The sequence below is a fragment of the Mauremys reevesii genome, linkage group 4 (genome assembly GCF_016161935.1).
Source record: "Mauremys reevesii isolate NIE-2019 linkage group 4, ASM1616193v1, whole genome shotgun sequence".
NCBI classification, from domain to species: Eukaryota; Metazoa; Chordata; order Testudines; family Geoemydidae; genus Mauremys; species Mauremys reevesii.
This window is the reverse complement of record NC_052626.1, coordinates 147,943,766-147,953,755: the sequence shown is the minus strand read 5'-3', so window position 1 is coordinate 147,953,755 and position 9,990 is coordinate 147,943,766. Positions and strand designations below refer to the sequence as shown.

Genomic DNA, 9,990 nt, shown 5'->3' with positions numbered 1-9,990 from the left:
ACCTTGTGTTTGTCCTCGCTTCAGTCTGCTTCATCTCTGGGCCAACCATTTCGTCCTCACCTCCTGCAGCAATCTCGACAGGTGTGCTGCTGGTGGAGGGCCTGCAAAGTCTGATGGTCATCCCTGCCACCCACGTTGCCTGGCTCATGTCGGTTTGTGTGTCAGAGGACCCCTTCCTTTCTTTCTACCTTCTAGCCCTGGGCCTCCAGGGCCGTGTAACCACTCAGTGTGCTACCAGAGTGCCAAGATTTGGGGGCACCAAAATGTGCTCAATTTTTTTTATTTTACATTGTCAAAAGATGAGCAGTGGAGTCACATCTTTATGTAAAGCAGGTTCTATGTCAGCATGCAACAAGAAAATCACATAGTGAAAATCATCAAATACAGTACACACAGTATACACTCAGGAACAGGGGTCTCAACCCACGGCACATGCCAAAAGTACATGCAAGCCAATTTTTTTTAAAATGGCAGGCGCGGGTCCCGGCCGCCAGCCGGGAGCCTGCTGCCGGCCTGGGGTTGCGTTCACTCCAGCCAGCAGCGGAGCTGAGCGAAGACTGCAGGCTGGGATCCCAGCTGCCAGGAACTGGCGGACAGAACTTCAGACTGGCAGCAGGCTGAGCAGGGCTCGCTCTACTGTTTTTGCCACCCCAAGTAGCGTGGTGAACAGGGCTGGTGCAAGGATGTTTCACGCCTCACAGAGGAACTTCCTCGCCCCCACCCCGAGCCCTCAGCTCATCCCTGCCCGCCTCTACCCCGAGCACGCTGTCGCTGCTTCACTTCTCCCACCTCCCAGGCTTGCGCGCCAATCAGCTTAGGCGCCGCAAGTCTGAGAGGCGGAGAAGTGAAGCAGCCACGGCATGCTCGGGCGGAGGCGGAGCAGGAGTTCCTGGTGCCACCCCACCCCCTTACTTGCTGCAAGCGCCCCACCTCTGCCCCAGCTCCTCCACCTAAATGCTGGTAGCAACCGGGTGGTCAAGATCCGGCCACCTAATCGCTGCTGAAGAAAATGCCGCCCCCCACCACAAATCCTAGTGCCCTAGGCAACTGCCTGGGTCGCCTAAAGGTTGCACCGGCCCTGGCGGTATGCAACCGCAGGTGGCGGGGCAGTCCATGCCGTTGGAAACTAGACTGTCAGCAGGCTGAGTTCCTGAGCCCGCTGCCAGTCTGGGGTTCTGTCCACTGGCTCCTGCCAGCTGCCGTCCCTGCTCAGCCCGCTGCCAGTCGGGGTCCCAGCCACCGGCCCTGCTCAGGTCCAGCAGGAGGCTGAGCAGGGCTGGCGGCCGAGACCCCCAACCTGCCCACTACTCTGGTGGCAGCCTCCCTGCCCTCCTTCTCTCCTTTGTCCAACTGTCCCTGGGCCACTTCCCTTTGGCCTCTCACACTCTCTCTCTCTAGGCCCTTTCTATCATGGCCCACAGTCCTGGCAGTTCTTGGACCGGAGCCCTACTATGCTCCCCCTGAGCCTGCCCAGCACTGCTCCGTCCAAAGTGCTGGTCTCCTGCTCTGGAGAGAGACCTTCCCCCATGAAGGTCTGGGACAGACTACCTGCTGCTCGCCTGAGCAGCCTTTATATAGGGCCTGGCCTAGCCCTGATTGGCTGGCTCTAATCTCTGATTGGCTCTGAGTAGGCCCTTCACTGATTGGCTGCCAGCCTGCGCAGCTGCTCTGGCCTACTCAAGCCCCCTCTTGCATGGGGTTGGGGCAGCCACCCCACCCCCCGCGATCAATTGTCGCTACCAGGCTGTGGCCTGGGCTGCAGGGCCAGCTCCAGGCACCAGCGGAGCAAGCACGTGCGGGGGGCGGTACATGCTAAGGGGCGACATTCCAGCCGTTCATGGGGCGGCGAGGAAATAAGGAAACAGATCAACAGAGCCAGACGTGTACCCAGAAGCCTCCTACTGCAAGACAAACCCAAGAAAGAAACCAACAGGACTCCATTGGCCATCACATACAGTCCCCAGCTAAAGCCCCCAACGCATCATCAGGGATCTACAACCCATCCTGGACAATGATCCCACACTTTCACAGGCCTGGGTGGCAGGCCAGTCCTCGCCCACAGACAACCTGCCAACCTGAAGCATATTCTCACCAGTAACTGCACACCGCACCATAGTAACTCTAGCTCAGGAACCAATCCATGCAACAAACCTCGATGCCAACTCTGCCCACATATCTACACCAGCGACACCATCACATGATCTAACCAGATCAGCCACACCATCATCGGCTCATTCACCTGCACGTTCACCAATGTAATATATGCCAGCAATGCCCTCTGCTATGTACAACCGCCAAACTGGACAGTCTCTACGGAAAAGATAAATGGACATAAATCAGATATTAGGAATGGCAATATACAAAAACCTGTAGGAGAACACTTCAACCTCCTGGCCACACAATAGCAGATCTTAAAGTGGCCATCCTGCAGCAAAAAACTTCAGTACCAGGCTTCAAAGAGAAACTGCTGAGCTTCAGTTCATCTGCAAATTTGACACCATCAGCTCAGGATTAAACAAAGACTGTGAATGGCTTGCCAACTACAGAACCAGTTTCTCCTCTCTCGGTTTTCACACCTCAGCTGCTAGAAGAGGGCCTCATCCTCCCTGATTGAACTAACTTCGTTATCTCTAGCCTGCTTCTTGCTTGTATATATACCTGCCCCTGAAATTTCCACTACATGCATCCGGCCAAGTGGGTATTCTCCCACGAAAGCTCATGCTCCCAAACGCGTCTGTTAGTCTATAAGGTGCCACAAGACTCTTTGCTGCATCTTGAGTGACTTCTCCACTCTGGCCCCTAAATCCTTGTCAGAGTCACTGCTTTCCTGGACACACTTCCCCATTCTGTAGGTGTGGCCGGCATGCCTTGTTGCTAGGTGTAGGACCTTGCATTTTTCTCCCAGGCACTTCCCCTCCTCCAACCACTAGATCCCACCCCATCCCATAAGCTCCATAGCTCCACTTCTTCTCCTGGGTACATAAAACTACAAGTCCCAGAACCCTTTGCTTCCCCTTCCCGCCTCCTGAAGGGACAGCCAATGGGCTCGCGCCGGATGCTGATTGGCAGGCGCGCGGGCCAGTGGGGGCGAGCCCGTGCCCGGCGCGCGGTGGCAGCGAGCGATGGCGGCCCCGGGCTGGGAGCGGGCGCTGCGGCTCGTGCTCTGCGCGCTGGGGCTGGCGCTCTCCGTGTACGCGCTGCACGTGGAGACCTCGCGGGAGCGGGACCCCGGCTACCGGGCCATGTGCGACCTGAGCCCCTCCGTCAGCTGCTCCAAGGTCTTCACTTCCAGGTGCGCGGGGGGGACCGGCCCCATTGCATGACTCCCCCGCGCCCCACTGCAACCCCTGGCCCCATGGCATGACTCCCCCTCACCCCCCTGCAACCCTCTGCTCCATGGCATGACTCCCGCTTGCCCCATTGCAACCCCCGGCCCCATGGCATGACTCCCCCTCGCCCCCCTGCAACCCTCTGCCCCATGGCATGACTCCTCCTCCCCCCACTGCATCCCCCGGCCCCATGGCATGACTCCCCCTCGCCCCACTGCAACCCCGGCCCCATGGCATGACTCCCCTCGCCCCATTGCAACCCTGGCCCCATGGCATGACTCCCCTCGCCCCACTGCAACCCCGGCCCCATGGCATGACTCCCTTCGCCCCATTGCAACCTCTGCCCCATGGCATGACTCCCTCCCCAGTGCAACCCTCTGCCCCATGGCATGACTCCGCCTCCCCCCACTGCAACCCCCGGCCCCATGGCATGACTCCCCCTCGCCCCATTGCAACCCCCGGCCCCATGGCATCGCTCCCCTCGCCCCACTGCAACCCCGGCCCCGTGGCATCGCTCCCCTCGCCCCACTGCAACCCCGGCCCCGTGGCATCGCTCCCCTCGCCCCATTGCAACCCCGGCCCCGTGGCATGGCTCCCCTCGCCCCATTGCAACCCCGGCCCCGTGGCATGACTCCCTTCGCCCCATTGCAACTCTCTGCCCCATGGCATGACTCCCCTCCCCACTGCAACCCTCTGCCCCATGGCATGACTCCCCTCCCCACTGCAACCCCGGCCCCATGGCATGACTCCTCGCCCCATTGCAACCTCTGCCCCATGGCATCGCTCCTCCCCATTGCAATCCCTGGCCCCATGGCATGACTCCCCTCCCCACTGCAACCCTCTGCCCCATGGCATGACTCCCCTCGCCCCATTGCAACTCTCTGCCCCATGGCATCGCTCCCCTCCCCATTGCAATCCCTGGCCCCATGGCATGACTCCTCCTCCCCATTGCAATCCCTGGCCCCATGGCATGACTCCCATTGCAACCGCCGGCCCCATGGCATGACTCCCCTCGCCCCTGCAACCCCGGCCCCATGGCATGACTCCCCTCGCCCCTGCAACCCCGGCCCCATGGCATGATTCCTCGCCCCGTGCAACCCCGGCCCCATGGCATGACTCCCTCGCCCACTGCAACCCCGGCCCCATGGCATGACCCCTCGCCCCACTGCAACCCCGGCCCCATGGCATGACCCCTCGCCCCACTGCAACCCCAGCCCCATGGCATGACCCCTCGCCCACTGCAACCCCGGCCCCATGGCATGAGCCCCCTCGCCCCACTGCAACCCCGGCCCCACGGCATCGCTCCCTCTCCCCATTGCAATCCCGGCCCCATGGCATGACTCCCTTGCCCCATTGCAACCTCCAGCCCCATGGCATGACTCCTCCTCCCCACTGCAACCCCGGCCCCATTGCATGACTCCCCTCGCCCCACTGCAACCCCTGCTTCCTACTGCAACACCCCTGTGCTATAGTCCCCTTTCCTCAGCCTCCTGTGCAGTGACATCCGTGTTCCTGCCCTCCTGTGCAATAGCCCCCCAACTGCCCCAGCCCCCCATGCAATAGCTCTGCTGCCCCAATCCCATGCACTGTGTTCCACCCTGCTGCCCCCTGTGCTGTGCCCACACCACTATGCCCTGCGGCAGCCCTATATGCCGATCCCATGGGGCATACCCCAGCCTCCTAGGCCCTATGTGCTTTCCCACTCCATGCGAGAGGCCTGTGGTTCTGTGTCCTCTACTTAGTCCTTTCCTGCTTCCTCAGCCCTGCTGATGACCTGACATCTCTGTTTCCAGCCTGTCCCCTTTGTGCTTTGTGTTGTCAGGTCCCCCAGTTTGTTTGGTAGATCCAGAGAGACCCTGAGGTCATCTGGTCTGACCTGGAGAGCGCAGGCCGGTCAGTCTTACTATTACCTCTGTGTTGAGAGTGATGAGGCAGAGGACAGGCAAAACTGAGGGGCCCCCAATGCCCTCACGATGCCAGGGAACAGATTAGGTGAGATGTGCCCTGGTGATCCACGCTGCAGAGGAAGGTGAAGTCTGCCCCAGGGCCCCTGCCAGTCTGAGCTGGGAGAATCCCGCTTCCCAAATCTGGCGATTCTCAGTGAGTCGGACCCACCAGCCAAGTGGCTAGAACGGGGTTTCGCAGGAGCTCAGAGCTCTTGCTCAGCTCTCAGAGGCAAGGTTTGTCATCTTGGCCCTGGTTTGTACAGTTCCTGGCGCTGTGGGCTGTTGATCCTTCTTTGGCGCTTCTAGGAGCGACTGTAAGGATACCGAGACTGGGGAGTTGAGGTGGGGGGGTGTTGCGTCGCATGGCGGACCTGGACAAAGCTCAACAGTTAATGTGATTGGAAGCAGAGTCATTTATTTCTTTTTAGCATACATTTTTATACTTTTGAAGCAGGCAAGCAAGCAATTGCTAATTGGTTAACAAAATACACACAAGCACTGCTATAACTTTATAGGGTAACATTATTTTAGACAGTTTTTAATTTATTATTTTATATTGCTTGCTAAAGAGAAGTTAGCCAAGGCCAACTTCTCATAATAAAACTTACAACCTAATTAACCCAACCTGAAAACTTAAACATTTCAGGCTTCCCACACTATCTCCTAAAAACCTAAACATTTTAGCTTCCCACACTACCAGCTGCCAAGCTAGCAAAATATTCCCAACAGAGGGGGAGGGGGGAAGAAACATTTTTAAAAAATATAGGGAAATGTGGTTATAAAACAGCAAACGTTTGGCAAAGGAATGGGGGGGGGCACTTGAAACTACTTTTCAGTTGGAGGACAGGGGAACACTAAAAACTACTTTTTATTTCATTTGGAGGTCCTTGAAACTTCTTTTTAAAATGTTTTTGAAGAGTCTGGAGTGAATTGTTGTCCTTTTTAGTAGAGGGGGAACATATTCCTGGGGGAAGTGCAGGGGGTGGAGGGAAAGAACCAGAGTTAAGTTTACTCAGTGTTTTGCAAACAGCCAGATCGAACGCAGGGATGGGGCAGAGGTGACAGACGCTTTATCACTGGCAGAGAGAGGTGGAAGGGGAATGACCCTGGCTTGTCAACAGAACCAGTGGGGACTGGGCCACGAAGTGAGGCCCTAGATTGGGACCCAGGAGATCTTGGTTTTGTTCCTAGCTCTGCCTCAGATGCTGCGTCTGGGCCTCAGTTTCTGTAAAATGGGGAGAACTATCCTTTGTCTGTTTAGACTGTCAGCTCTGCGAGGCAGGGACCCTCTCTCACTGTGTGTCTGCCCAGCATCTGGAACAATGGTGGGCCCTAATCTTGCTCAGGGAGGGGTGGGTCTGTGCAGCACCTGGAGCAGTGGGGGGTCTGGTTTTGGCTGGGGGAGTCCAGCCAGTGTCTGGGGGTCTCAGTTACAGTCAGGGAAGGGCACGTCGGGTCCATGCAGTACTGGGCACCTGGGGGGGCACTGATTTCACTTGGGGAGGGCGGGGGAGGTTTGCCCAGCATAATAAGGGCCCTGATCTCGGTCAAAACACACATGCAGGAATCTGGGGCAGAGGTGAAACACCAGTTCTGATCCTGTCAGGACTCGTGTTTGGCTGTGTGCGTGTGTTAGCGTCAGTGGGCACGATTGCGTGTGCCTCAGACACACGCCAATTCTGCCAGTGCTCCCCCCTCCCCTCGCAGTGGAAAACACCCTGAAACATCTGGCTGTGGGATAAACAGCTGGCTTCCCTCCTGTGAGAGAAGGGGGGAGCTTTATCAATGAAAACGTTTCCTAGGCCACCAGTCCCTCCTGCTGCGCTGTGATGGGTGGGGCCGTTGTCAATCATTGCCAGGGTGTTCTATTTCTGCCACGTATGTAGGGGCTCATGCCTACGTAGCGGCTGGCAATTGCCGGGCCCACGGGAGCTGCAGTGTAACCCGGTCTGGTCCCTATTAGGGCCCCAGGGGCTGTTCCACTCAGCTGAGCCAGCCTACCCCTGCGGCCCCCCAGCCTCAGCTCAGTGGGGTTCCTCAGTGCCAGGGGTGTGTGAATTGAACTATCATCAGAATATGTTACAGGCATCAAAATGCAAGGGGGAGGCAGCAAATAGGAAGGGGACAGAGCTCCCTGTGCTAGGGGCTGCAGGAATAAGAGCTCCCTGCCCCCCCAGCTGGAGCAGGCGTTAGGGGCCTGGGAGTCAGGACTCCTGGGTTCAATCCCCGGCCTTGGGAGGGGAGTGGTTGTCTAGTGGTTAGAGCAGGGGGGCCTGGGAGTCAGGACTCCTGGGTTCTCTCCCCGGCCTTGGGTGGGGAGTAGGGTCTAGTGGTTAGAGCAGAGTCCACATTGTGAAAGACGAGTTGCTGTCTGTACACAGCAAACCTTTTAGCCCCTAGTTCTACATCCCGTTTCTCTCTGCAGGTGGGGCCGTGGCTTGGCAGTGGAAGATCTCTTGGGGAAACACAGCGTCTTTAATCAGCCCAACAGCTTATTTGGCATCGTCTTCTACATCCTGCAGACACTGCTGGGTAAGTTTTTGGGGGGTATCTACCCCGTCCCACAGGGGCAGGCTGGTGCCCGATAGTCTAACGAGCCCTGTCTCTAACCGTCTCAGGCTTCTCTCCCAGCACCTGGCGGCCGTCACCCTGCTGGGCACCTCCATGGTCTCCATCGCCGGCTCGCTCTACCTGGCCTACATCCTCTTCTTCGTGCTGCACGACTTCTGCCTGGTGTGCGTCACCACCTACCTGCTCAACGGCGCCCTCCTGCTCCTCAACTACAAGCGTCTGGTCTGCCTGAGCGGGAGCGGGCAGCGCCGCGCCAAGCCCAAGGGGCAGTGAGCGTGGCTGGGGGAGCCCCGGCCCAGCCCCCTCCTGGACCTCCCGTGGTGCTAACGAACCCTGTTTGTATAGCAGCCGGGGGCCCATCTAGCCTGGTATCCTGCCCCCTCCCTGCCAAACCAGATCCGACCCTGGGTCCATCACCCTTTACGCACAAACTGAGGCCATTTCTGGCTTAACCAAAATGCTGGTATAATGTGGGTTGAAATGGTTACATGGCACACGACTGTATGAGACACACACACAGGAGTTCAGGTTTCATCACCTCCAATAGGGGGCAGAGCTGCTCTCACGCCACCTCGATTCTTTCCAGCAGGGACCAGTTGCGTGTGTGAGGGAGAGTGAGACATATGACCCTACTGACATCAATGGAGGCGGGGCTGGATTCTGATCTTGATAAGCCCAGTGTGAATGGAGTAAACAAGAACACAGTCCAGCCCTACATATCCCCCGGCTTGTACATCCCCTGCTGCAAGGACAGCGGTACTTTAGCCAACTGACCAGCAGGTGGCACTGTGCACCAAATCAATAGGCCCATGCAGAGACCGGCTGGAGCTGTCTGTTTGCAGCTGATTGTGTACAAAAGCGCATTTTTGTGGCTGAAATAAAGTCACTCTCAGCAACAGGCAGCCGGGTGCGTTTGGTGTCTCGTTATTTAACCCTTTGGAAACTTGGGAGCCAGGCGATGCATAGATAGTGGTCAGGCTCAGATCCATGGACTGAGTAAATCTGGTGCTTTGCTCCCATCTCTGCTCGGGATGGTTCATAGGAAGATGCAACCCCTCTATGGTGCCTTGCTGAGGTGAGCCATGAGCTCCCAGGGGGCTTCTTTCACTGCAGACCGATCGTAGCATCCATGTTCAGTGTGCGTTTCACCTAAATGCCGTCTCTGAGCTCTGCTTTTCTGCAGCGGTGAGTTCCACAGGTCAGCTCTGCTTGCCGCAGGGATGCATAGAGTTCAGATTTCCCTACGTTTTAATTTCACTGCCTGGGCAATTGGGCCAGCGTGACCTTAAATCTTCTGTTGCTGGCCGTAATCCTAAATTGCGTGTCAGTGGGAGGGACTCTGAAGGTCTAATCTGCCCTTCCCTTCAGTCTTTCCACCTACCATCTCAAAGCAATTTGCAAATTCAAGTTAGTTAATCTTCAGTGCCCCCGGTGAGATGGCATTATGGTTGTTTAACACATCAGAAACAGATACAGAAAAGGGAAGGGATGTGCCCAAGGTTGCACAGCAGGTCAGTGGAAGAGGTGAGTGCAACTTGCTGTTAAGCCCTTCGGCAGAGGCAACGTGTCAGGGGTGGGATCATGTGCCCCCCCCCCCATTTCTTCCAGGATGTATATTTTTTGGAGGGGGTGGGTTCAAAATGTGTGTGCAGTAGTTTATTTCCAAACTTTCAAACCTTAACATAACCAACGGGTGTCTTTGACCCTTCACCTTAATTGTTCTCCCATGATTTTCACTTTTTCAAAAGTCAGCGTGGCATTTGCAAATATGTTCATTAGGCCTTGGGATTTTATTTGGCTTTTTACTTATTTTTCTGAAAAGCGGTTCAAGGACAGTCTATGTTTAAACTAAGTTAATTAAATAGTGTACCTGTTATTAGCTTTGTACAATGGTGAAAAGACAAAGAAGTTTGGACTTTTTCTACACTAAGAAGGCTAAATTGCCCTGTGATTAATAAGCTCCAATATTAATATTAAAACTGTTTAAAAAATGTCTAAATTACGCTTGCCACCAATGTGTGGTAACAACAGAATTGTTGCTATATTTTATCCAGAGTCGTTTATCTAATAATTTATACCCAAGAGATTTGGGTAATTAAAACCCAAGGGGTATCCATGCCGACCTCTACACAAAACATGTTTGT

At 56.1% G+C, this 9,990-nt stretch overlaps 1 pseudogene; it reads left to right on the top strand.

Annotated features, from left to right (window-relative positions):
• The first annotated feature begins 3,044 nt into the window (after positions 1 to 3,044).
• Positions 3,045 to 8,150, top strand: LOC120403486 (annotated as a pseudogene).
• Positions 8,151 to 9,990: the final 1,840 nt, after the last annotated feature.